Genomic DNA, 12152 nt, shown 5'->3' with positions numbered 1-12152 from the left:
AAACTGTTTGAACTTTCCTCTCAAAGATACAGGTCTACAGAGATACAAACCACAAGAATAATGGTAAGTACATACCTCAAAGCTATTACCACACTGAACCCAGGATTGAACTCACCCACTTTATAGACAGGCCGTGCAATTGTGCAGGTTTATATTTAGCACTATTATTTATTTATTAGCTCTAGCCCATGCAATACACTCTTTTATGTAATTCTACAATTGTGTATGCTTGTGGTGCATCTGTGAGGCCGTTTCAGGCAATGCACTGTAACTTCACTGTAATCTGTACATCATGCAGTGACAATAAAGTAATTTTGTATTATCTTAGTTTGTCTTTCAGATAAGCGTAATAAAATGACAGCAATAAAATACTGAAAATAGTGTAATGTTTGCACAGTCATATTAAAAACAAGAACAAGTCCTCGATGAACGTGTGAGCACTTGTTAAGGTAGCAAATGAGCTTCGTATAGTGTCTAAGGGCACACTCATTCTGCACTTGTTTCTCTAGATCTCAGTGCAGCATTCTATACCGCTCACCACAATATGATACGCCAAAGATTAGAATAAACTGTAAGTATTACAGGTATTGTGCTGCAGTGGTTTGAATCATATCTGTCTAAAACATAGGTGTTAAACTCTGGCCCGCGGGCCAAATTTGGCCCGCAGCCTAATTACATTTGGCCCGCGAAGCCATACCAAAATACTATTAGAGATGGCCTTCTGGTATTATACAGCTAATATATATATTGTTTAGTATTAAGCTTTGCTTGTTCCATATTCAGTTTTCCAGCAAAACTTATTTGAGTCCATAAGAAAAGATTCATTCTTATATCTGGAGGAAGATTTTTTGTTCAATAAATATTAATGTTAGCCCGCGACTTTGTTCCAGTTTTGAATTTTGGCCCACTGTGTATTTGAGTTTGACACCCTTGGTCTAAAAGACTCCAGTTTGGGACTCTTCTTCACACACAAAGGTTTATTATGGAGTTCCACAGGGTTTTGTACTAGGACCAATTCTATTTACATTATACATGTTTTCCTTAGGCAGTATCATTCGAAAGTACAACATACTTAAACTGGCAAAATGGGTCTGGGTGACCTCCAATTAAAAATCTTAAAAACCAGATACTTACTCTGACATTGCCCTTGGCCTCCATACAGTATTCCTCAACACTGTGAGGAATCTTGAAACCATTTTTGACCAGGATATGACCGTCAGTGTCTTTATTAAACAAATATGACCGCTTTCTTGTATTTGTGCAATATCTCTAAAATTAGAAATATCCTGTCTCAAAGTGATGCTGAAAAACTAGCTCATGCATTTATTGCTTCCAGTCTATTACTATTGCAATCCATTATTTTCAGGCTGTCATCAAAACTCCCTGAAAGCCTTCAGTTGATCAAAAATGCTCAAACGGAAGTACTGACAGCCCATCAAGTACCACAACATGGGAAACCCCCATGATAAACAGCTGGAGGCTTTCCATGATGGACCTAGTGTCTTCTTCACTGACTTATTTTCACCACTTTCCATTTAATCTTTGTTATTATTCATTTCTGGCTTACTTCCACAGTGTGTCAGAGTTTGTCCTTCTCACTGTCGCCAATATCTTGTTCATAGGGGTTATTTGACTGTTGGGGATTTTCAGTAAACCACTGACACACTAAAGCCATGGTGATTACTTTGTGAAAGCAAAAATTAGACTGTGCTATACATATATTTTCTTAGCTAAAATAACAAAGCTTTGAATATTTTGCTTTCTTCACTCATCTGCTGGATTGTTCACTGAGGAGCAATGTGTTGACCCCTAGGCACTTGAGCACTAGGGGTCTCTGTTTCCTTCAAGAACGTGCAGGTCTATGTCATGCAGCTGCTGTTTAGGTCATATGAACAACGTCTGGGCCTAGTGGGCCCTGACCTATAAACCTCCCAGCACCTGCAGACTGTCTCTGATTATCTGAGGGGAGACTCCTGCTCTTTTAGCCTTCATTACAGCATGTGTTTTACTTTTTCTGGCTTTTCATTTACACTGCAAAATGCACATCATTACTTCCAATTTTCATAGTTGAAAAGAAGAGAGTTAAAATGTAAGAAAAATCCTTGTCTCTATGAACTGTCATGTTACTGTTCATGTATGACATAAACTGTGGGTGAACTAAATGTACAGTAGTGCATTTTTTCATGTCACGCCTGCGGGCCTCACAAAAAATTTCCAAATGGCTGCCATTGGTTCACAAGATGCACTTTGAGGACCCATGGTCTAGTGAAATAGCAGCATTATAGTGGCTTTAATTAAGATTGGCTGAGGAAGTATGAATGGGGAGAAATGAATAGCTCTTTTTTACTGAGAATCCCTGTTGAGATGTCCTCGATAATGACTACTTCTCTTTATCCCTGATAGTGGCTTTCATTGAGAACACTGCTGAGTGTGACTTAACCTTTATAACTGACAGACACAAAGGCTGTTAACCTTTGCCAGTTATCTATCAAAGACCACTAACCATTCTCACGTCTCCTTTTTTAGCACTTCCGTGATCAACAGAATAACATCTTTATTCTGCGAATCTTACCATTCACATGCCAGCAGACTGAACCTATAAATCTGACAAATGAAATTTCACAAGGTCTTATTCCAGAGCAAAAGCAAATTCACATAAAACCTGTTTCAACATGACTTCAATCTTTCAGTTCTCACCAGCTTGGAGGACAGCATGACGTGCTGCTAGAAACATTTCATTTCTGGATAATAAGTGTGAGGTTTCTGTCTCACAGCCTTGGTAGCTATGGAAACTTAATACTGTATCACCAACATTATTGTTAAAAATATTCTTTTAATTTGTGGCTTTGATTTGAGACCTAATAGGTGTTGAATGTACTGTAATCATGGCATTTAGTAAATATACAGCAGCCACTTTTATGAGTTTTAAACTATTAAATGTATGATGTAAGGGTAAACTCTAAAGGCAGCTATCATATGCAAAGTATGTGCAGTATATTTCACATTTGATATCTATTCTTCTATTTATAATAAACTGTGAATGTCCCTTGATCATCATCTTTCAATACATCTTCAATCAGTGTTTCTGCATGTTTCATATATTCCGACAGATCCTTCATTCAGTTACAGAAACAATGTTCATGTTTGAAGCACAGTCATTAATTAACTGTTGGTTTATGGTCCTTTTCGATGCTGGTAGTTTTTCCACTAGATGGCAATGTTGAAGCAGATATGCTGGTGACAGCAGCTAATGTCTTAGAGCTAATCTTTCTGTGCTGTATTTTCCTTGCTGTTAAACTATTTTAGATTAAAGAAAAACTCATCTTCAGTATTGAGCTGTAAGCAGTTGCAGGTGATGATACAACCTGCATGACCAGCTCAAAAATTCATTGAAGAAAGATTCCTGGTGGCATTTTGCTTAGTCAGAGTGGAAGGAAGAGGAATAAGGAGCCAGTAGGCATGAGGGTCTTTTTCCTTCTCATTTTTGGAGTATTTTATAGTTTTAAATTAAAAAAATTACTTTGTAATTTAAAAAAAATATTGCTGTTGCACCACATCTTTTTTTGCCATAAGATATAGGTACAAGCTTCAGTCTGCTGGCATCTTTTAACTAATTCTAGAAAGAGATCTCATCGCATCTGCTTTTTAAATGCATTATTCTTTACTTACTTACCATTTCAGCCTGTTGTCGATTCACACCAACAATAAGCAAGTGAAATTAAAAAAAAAAACTTAAATAGTTGTTTCATTTTGCAAATGGTGAATCACACTTTTAATTTGTAGGGGAACATTAACCATTTGAGTCTTTTGGACAATATATCATATGTATATTGTTTGTATGATTCACCTGATGGATTCAGATTCCATCTTTGAATGTCACTGAATAGTTTGTCACTCAAGTCAACATGGAGACTTATATCTGGGACTCTCCACCATTTGACCTTAGAACTGAAGAAGCTTCTCGGATGAGAGGTGAAACGTCTTCAAGTAACTTAAAGAAGTCCAGACGCTTTTCTTTGCAAGCTCCTTTGTCAACATGGAGGAATATTAAAAAGAAAAAAAATCCTTTGGTGGAGGGATAAAATTGATTTGATTTAGTGTGGCATAAATGAAAACAGACCAGAGGAAAATGAGACATAAGACAGCTGTCGTGTTTTCTCTTTTTGTATGTGGCTTTGTGTGTGCAATGTCAGATTAAAATATAAATACAACACAATGAATACATCATGTAGTAATGGTCTGTGTCAAACACCATGCGGACTGTCTCAGATAAAACAAGAATCTGTATCCATCTTTGGTGTTGGAGATGTTATTTAATCAGGCAGCAGATTAATATTAGTGAGTTGCACTTCACTTCCACTTCAGATCAGACTCTGCTGGAAGTCTGAATTCATTCAATCTTCTCATTTTTGCTACTTTTCAGATGATCCAGGAGTTTGCGTTACAGGTCGTGCTGGAGAAATAGCTACAGTGCTGATATCCAGACAGGGTTTGACCTCCATCATCCTCATGTTGGCCTTTTGAAATGTAAATTAAAGTATAGCTTTATGGCTCCAGCCATCCATCCAAAATCAGTGCTTGATCTGAGACATTTCTTCTGTCTCTGTCAGCAGGTTGTTGTGTGTAGGTCAGACTAAAATATCAGTCATCCCCCATTGGACGGACTGCCATTAAATTTAGCACATTGATTTTCGTGTAAGTATGTATTTTTGGCTAATAAGGCGCCACCATTAGATTAAAACAACAACAACAACAAAACAATTTAAAGGGTAATAAGTTCAAAGTAGTGTTGATAATAAATTTGACCAAAGGCCCAAATTTATGGAGGGCCAGGAGTGACAAAATGAATGAATGAAATACTCCATTAAATAATTAATAATGAATGAATAATAATTCATTAATTAATTAAAATTGGAATTACTTAAATGAATATTTCAATAATTAAATGCCTATTCATTTCATTTAAAGCATTTAATAAATTATGCATTTCAAATTTTATTTAATTAAGGACACAATTAAGTAATTATATATTTAATTATTTAAATGGGGGCTAATGCACGTCAGTGTAACTCCAGACACCTTTCTGCACGGACAGAGATTATTCTGCAAGGCATTACTCGCATCCTATGGAGGACTGCAAGAGCTATTCTCACAGGCTATTCTCAGGGGAATCTACACCAAGTCTGTATTGTTTACCCAAGATACATAAACAGGGTGTACCTTTAAGACAAATTGTCAGTATGATCAACTCGGGTCACCTATAACATCTCAAAGTTTCTGGTTTCGATCCTCAACTTGTTAGTAGGCAGCTCTGAACACTACATCCAGAACACCTTGTATTTTGTTGAGGAGGTGAGAGATGTCATTATGGAGGCAGATGACTAATGGACTCGTACGATGTTACATCTCTCTTCAATTGGGTTCCAGTCAATGAAACACTGGAGGTAGTTCGTAAGAGATTACAGGATTATCCCAACCTCAGCAACAGGACCACTCTCAGCACCGACCAAGTGCTGCTTTTGGAACTGTGACTTAATTCCACGTATTTCACATTCAAGGGTCAGTTCTACAGGCAGAAACATGGGTGTGCCATGGATTCCCCAGTTTAACCCAATGTGGCCAATTTGTACATGGAAGAAGTGGGAAAAAAAGAGGGCTTTGTTATCCTATCCTGGAAAACCACCAAGTCATTGGTTCAGGTATGTGGAAGACACTTGGGTGAAAATCAAAAATCAGGACGTACCACAATTCATGGATCACATTAACTCGGTGGATCAAATCATCAAATTCACCAGGGAGGATATGAAAACTGGCAGGATAGCTGAGTGACTGAGATATCCATTAGTAATTTGTACCATAAACCTACGCATATGGATCAATGTTTAAGGTTTGACTAAAACGATTAAAATGACTTGAATAAAATGGCAAGTCCACTCCTCATTTGAAAATCAACTTCCTGTTAGCTCACGGATTAGCTATCATATTAGCTATTGGATTAGCAATCTCATTTCTGAAATCCCAAAGCAATGCAAATTAGCTTGTGCTCATACCTCTGTACTGCTAAGAAGTGTGTGCATTTGTACAAAGGCCATTTAGCCTCGGCACTTGCACTCTGTAAATTTTTAATTTACATGCGGCTAAAATGGTAAAGTTGCAAATGATGTCTATCAGTAGGACCTTTTTAACGTCTGCAACATGCTAACAAGCCAAGTCTGGATTCGAATTTGAAGTTGCTGGTGTGATCTTTGGTTTAAAGCAAACAACTGAGCCATTTACAGTGCAAAGTCATTTTCCCCTCACCTTCTACAACCTGAAAAGTGTTAAGCCTTTCATAAATAATGAGTTCTGCTGTGGGTCTCTCATTGCCTGTCTGTAGAAATAGGATATGATATAAAGTCATGTCTTGACATTTAAATCCTTAGTTTGTTTGATGTCATGTTTGATATAGATGAACTTTTGTTTTCTCGTAGCTGAGCTGGTGAGTCCAGTCAGTGTACGTCAAATGGTCACCACAAACTTGAGGAACAGTCCTTTGAGCTGCACCCTTTTGGACTCCATGATCAATCTAATCCTCTCCCTATACCATGACCTGGTCCAAGGAGTTTCCTCACATTGCAAGTCAGGGGATTGTTTCACTCAGTGCAGCTGATGACACCTTTTATCCAAGTGCAGTAGAGTACGAACGAGAACACCATTCCATCTCCTACAGAATCACCAGCTGCTATGATGGTGCTACCTGCAGGCTCCCGTTTTCATTCTCAGATCCTGACTCCAATACTTCCAGAGAAGGTGGATATTTATGCACTGTTATCATTATCTTTTAAATTTTTAATAGTCCCTCTCGTACTTGGTTGAGTACTGGGATCTGCCGCACCAGTGCATGAAACATGAGGGCACTAATAGACAGGAAGGAGATAATACTTGAATTCATTCTGAATGAAGACATCATGCCAAATATTTTTTGACAGCCATTTCAGTAATGAGTACACATACTTTATGATTGCTTCTTTCCTGTCAACATATATTGGTCCCCAAATAACCATGGGTCATTGGCTAACATAGTTCCATCATCTTTTCGTCATCTACATTTTTGACCTGAAAGCAGAAACAACCATAACGTGGAGAAATTAAATTTCTGGATTTATGAATGAGGACTGTGTGGAGGAGAGCTGAGTCAGGTGACAGGTTGTTTATCTGACCTACAAGCTGGAGTCAGAACCTCTGATTTTTCCTCCTCTGACCAGGCATACCGAGTGGCACGATCAGCTGTCATAATCAGCGTCATTTTTTCCACTGTAATTGTCAAAGGGGGCTGGAGGCCGGTAAGTTAAACTGAACCCAAGCGCAGTAACCCATAGCAGAGGCAGAGAGAACATTTTAACAAGGTTTATTTAGCTAATACAAGGGTAACACTTGGCAATGGCAAAATACACAGTGGCTTGGCTAATGTGGCGTGGTAACCTGGTTGTGGGGAAACAGGGCCGTGAAGGCAACTGGAGCATGGCTGGTATGTAATAGTCACACTGGGGAGAGAGGAGAACAGAGTTAGAATGAGAGCCAAGGGTTAGTTTGGAGTTCGTGGATTATGGAGAAGGTGAGTATGACAGTTTTTCCCAGCTTACTTGCAGGAGGAGTGATAGAGGCTGGAGGGAGAGGCGGCGTGACTCCAGGAGAATTCGAGAGTGTGAGACAGCTGACCTGAGTTCTGTTGGTTTCGAGGTGGTGAAAGGGCAGGAGGGCAGGCAGGTGAGACACAGAGGGATTTCCAGAGAGCAGGTATGAAGGTGCGTGTTAATTCTGCACCGTGGAGTATCATCAAGTAGGCAGAGAAGAGACATTTTCTCATCAGCGTAGCACTTAAATCTCCCCAGCTTGATTGCCTCAATTAGCTCCAGGTGAGTAAAGCTGTGGAAACTCACCACTCACACAGACCATGACAAAAATATAGTCTCCTTTCCCAAGAACAAACAGTTTACAACATACATAACTACACCACACCACAAACATAACTAGAAAAATTTGCATTTCCTGCGAAAATGCAGTGTGGATGCTTAAAGCTGAAGCTGTATGCAAAAAGTAGCTGAAAAAGCTGAAAAGTTGCAGAAATTGTAAAAACTTTGCAGAAGCAAAAGAAGTTTGCTAAAATGGAATAACTTAGCAGAACTGCAATATCTTAGAGGAAACATAATACTTGGCAGAAATACAATAGCATAGCAGAATTTAGCAGAAATATTGTAACTTACCAGAAACATGATAACTTCTCAAAAATACAAGAATTTAGGAGAAATAGTATAAGATAACAGAAAGAATATATTTAGCCAAAAATACTTAAACATTACAGAAACACTATGATTTAGAAAAATAGTACAACAGAGCAGAAATATTGTGATTTACCAGAGACACTGTGATGAACTATGAATATTGTAATTTTAAATTGAGACTATGTTTTAGCACAAATATTATAATTTGGCAGAAATACTATATTAAGCACAAATCCTATAAAAAGCAGAAATGGTATGATTAAGCACAAATACTACATTTAGTAGAAATACTTTGTTTTAGCACAAATCCCATAAAAAGCAGAAATACTGTACTATGATTTAGTAGAAAAACTATAATTAATCAGAAATACTAAATTTAGCAGAAATACTATATTAAGCACAAATACTATGAAAAGCAGAAATAGTATGATTAAGCATAAATACTACATTTAGCAGAAATACTATATTAAGCACAAATCTTATAAAAAGCAGAAATACTATATTAAGCACAAATCCTATAAAAGCAGAAATAGTATATTAAGCACAAATCTTATAAAATAGCAGAAATAGTATGATTTAGCACAATAGTAATAAGTTAAACAGAAAAATTGGAAAAGCAAAATGGACAGCTGAAAAAATGCTGAACATGCTGAGGGTCCCTCAAATATACTTGTTAAATGAAAAAATCAGCAAAAAAATGCACAGGGAGAGAGAAGTAAGTTTCTAGGTCAGCCTGGGAGCTGCTGAATTTGAATCCACCAATCAGAGAGCCTGTGTACTTTTTCCCGCCAAAACATGTGCCTCTTTTTACACACGCAGCACAGAGAGGCACAGGATTATTGCAGCCTATTTCTCATAGTGAGGACTCCCCTCAAACAAATGACCATAATTTCCAAACCGTAGGGGCTAGAGCGGTCATTCTTACACCGTTTTGTTCAGAAGAGATGGGGGAATCTTCCAGTGTTAACAATTTATCATTAAAATGTGAATTTTTAGAGATATACGACACGGATGACTTGTTGACTTAGAAGCCACGAATTCCCCCAATATGCAAATTTGAATGCCTGAGGCCACATATATGATTGGCTGCCTGGGAAGCCGTGCAGGCCCTGATTTGTGGATTTGAATTCCTCAGCCCTCAGATATGATTGGCTGGCTTAGAAGCCATGAAGGCCCCAATATGCAAATTTGAATGCCTCAGGACACATATATGATTGGCTGGGAAACCGTGCAGGCCCTGATTTGAAAATTTGAATGTCTAAGTCCTCACAGAGGATTGGCTGCCTGGGGACCTGGCAGAAATATATAGAAATACTATGATTAAGCATAAATACTACATTTAGTAGAAATACTATGTTTTAGCACAAATACTATAAAAAGCAGAAATACTATAATTTAGCAGAAATACTATAATTTAGCAGAAATACTATATTAAGCACAAATCCTATAAAAAGCAGAAATACTATATTAGGCACAAATCCTATAAAAAGCAGAAATAGTATGATTAAGCATAAATACTACATTTAGTAGAAATACTATGTTTTAGCACAAATAGTATAAAAAGCAGAAATATTATAATTTAGCACAAATAGTATAAAAAGCAGAAATATTATAATTTAGCACAAATAGTATAAAAAGCAGAAATACTACATTTAGTAGAAATACTATGTTTTAGCACAAATAGTATAATAAAGCAGAAATACTATAATTTAGCAGAAATACTGTATTTAGCACAAGTACCGAAAAGTACCAGAAATACTATGATTTAGCAGAATAGCAATAACTTACAAAATTACAAATATGGAGGCATATTGAAACAGAAATGCAGAGAGGGACACACAAACACAGGCTCTAATCCAGTCAATCAGTCTAACTATATTCAATTTAAATCCTACAATGACATGCTGCCAAATAAGGGTAGGGTTCTCTCTCTCCCACTAAACACACACACACACACACACACACACACATACACACACAGACAGACACAGAGGGAGAGAGCTGCCGAATTTAAATCCACCAATCAGAGTGGCTGTTTACGTTTTCCCGCCAAAAAAGGTGCATCTTTTTACACACGCAGCAGAGAGAGGCACAGGATTATTGCAGTCTATTTCTCATAGTGACGACTCCCCTCAAACAAATGACCATAATTTCCTAACCGTAGGGGCTAGAACGGTCATTCTTACACCGTTTTGTTCAGAAGACATGGGGGAATCTTCCAGTGTTTACAATTTATCATTAAAATATGAATTATTAAAGATATTTGACTTCTAATGCACCATAACTGAGTAGAGCGAAGCAAAAACTGCCTTGACTTGCCCTCAAACAACGCTTTGTAACTTGAAATCTATTTGGAGTATCAATATCATTCTTTCACCGTAAGAGACAGCAGGCTTTGGTGAACAATCATGGAAATTTTCAGGTCTCTGTGGAAATCCAACAAAAAGTTATGACGAGAGAAAAAAGTGGTTCATTTCCAGACTTTGAAATCTGAAGAAATCTGAGCGAAGGACAAATTTCCTACCCTCAAACAAGTCCAACTCATTTCAGAACGGTAATAGTTGAGAAAGAAATTCTTGAATTGTGAGCGTCAGGAGTGTCTGAAGATATGCCGGGACAAGCCTCATGTCTTAACTTTGCTTCGTTAAGGAGATATGACAATTCGAATATGCCTCTCATTACAGAAATGCAGCGGTGATTTTGAACAAACTCTCCATTGACTTTATATGGAGAGTTTTCTGACCTTGTGTTAGTCTGAGGAGATTTGCGAAAGTTCTATGAATACCACAACAATGATAGTGACATTTTCTGAAAGCCAGCAAAAATACCTACGTTTTGATGTATAATTTGTGGAAGTTGAGTGAATATTGAGCAAGTAGCAAACAGTTGTTCGGACATGAAGAGAAGACTGCAAAAGCTTCAGTGGCACACTGGAAGCCAAGAGCATAGCAACCATAACAACGCATGTATTTTGTGAAAAATCACAATTTTGCAACTCAAAACTTTAAGAGGCATAAAAGTAAAACAGTAAAAGATTTGAAAAAGCTGAATCATACCTGAATAGCCCAATAATTTGTGAACATTTTAAAATTTGAATGGTTGTTCTAGGTGAAAGTATGAGGAAGTAGTTAAGTTTCAAAAACAAGCAAATTTTAGCAGAATTGCTGAAGTTTCCCATTCATTTCAATGGGACAAATTAAAGGAAAAAAGTGGAATATTTTAAAAAGTATAATAGTTAAAAATACCAAAAGATATAGCCGGAAAGAGCAAAAATAGCAGAATAGTTTAAAATTTGAATGGTGAAAATCGGCTGAAAATTGTGGAAGTAGTTCTACGGCGAAAAGTGTACGGAAACACCCGGAATAATAATAATAAAGAACTAGAAAAATTTGCATTTCCTGCGAAAATGCAGTGTGGATGCTTTAAAGCTGAAGCTGTATGCAAAAACTAGCTGAAAAAGCTGAAAAGTTGCAGAAATTGTAAAAACTTTGCAGAAGCAAAAGAAGTTTGCTAAAATGGAATAACTTAGCAGAACTGCAATATCTTAGAGGAAACATAATACTTGGCAGAAATACAATAGCATAGCAGAATTTAGCAGAAATATTGTAACTTACCAGAAACATGATAACTTCTCAAAAATACAAGAATTTAGGAGAAATAGTATAAGATAACAGAAAGAATATATTTAGCCAAAAATACTTAAACATTACAGAAACACTATGATTTAGAAAAATAGTACAACAGAGCAGAAATATTGTGATTTACCAGAGACACTGTGATGAACTATGAATATTGTAATTTTAAATTGAGACTATGTTTTAGCAAAAATATTATAATTTGGCAGAAATACTATAATTTAGCAGAAATACTATATTAAGCACAAATCCTATA

This window comes from Aulonocara sp. 'chitande type north' Nkhata Bay, linkage group LG20 (assembly GCF_057382095.1).
Source record: "Aulonocara sp. 'chitande type north' Nkhata Bay isolate Kocher_YH1m ecotype deep benthic linkage group LG20, A_spYH_male_GT1.1, whole genome shotgun sequence".
In the NCBI taxonomy this organism is placed as follows: Eukaryota; Metazoa; Chordata; class Actinopteri; order Cichliformes; family Cichlidae; genus Aulonocara; species Aulonocara sp. 'chitande type north' Nkhata Bay.
Note: the sequence above shows the minus strand (reverse complement) of the source record.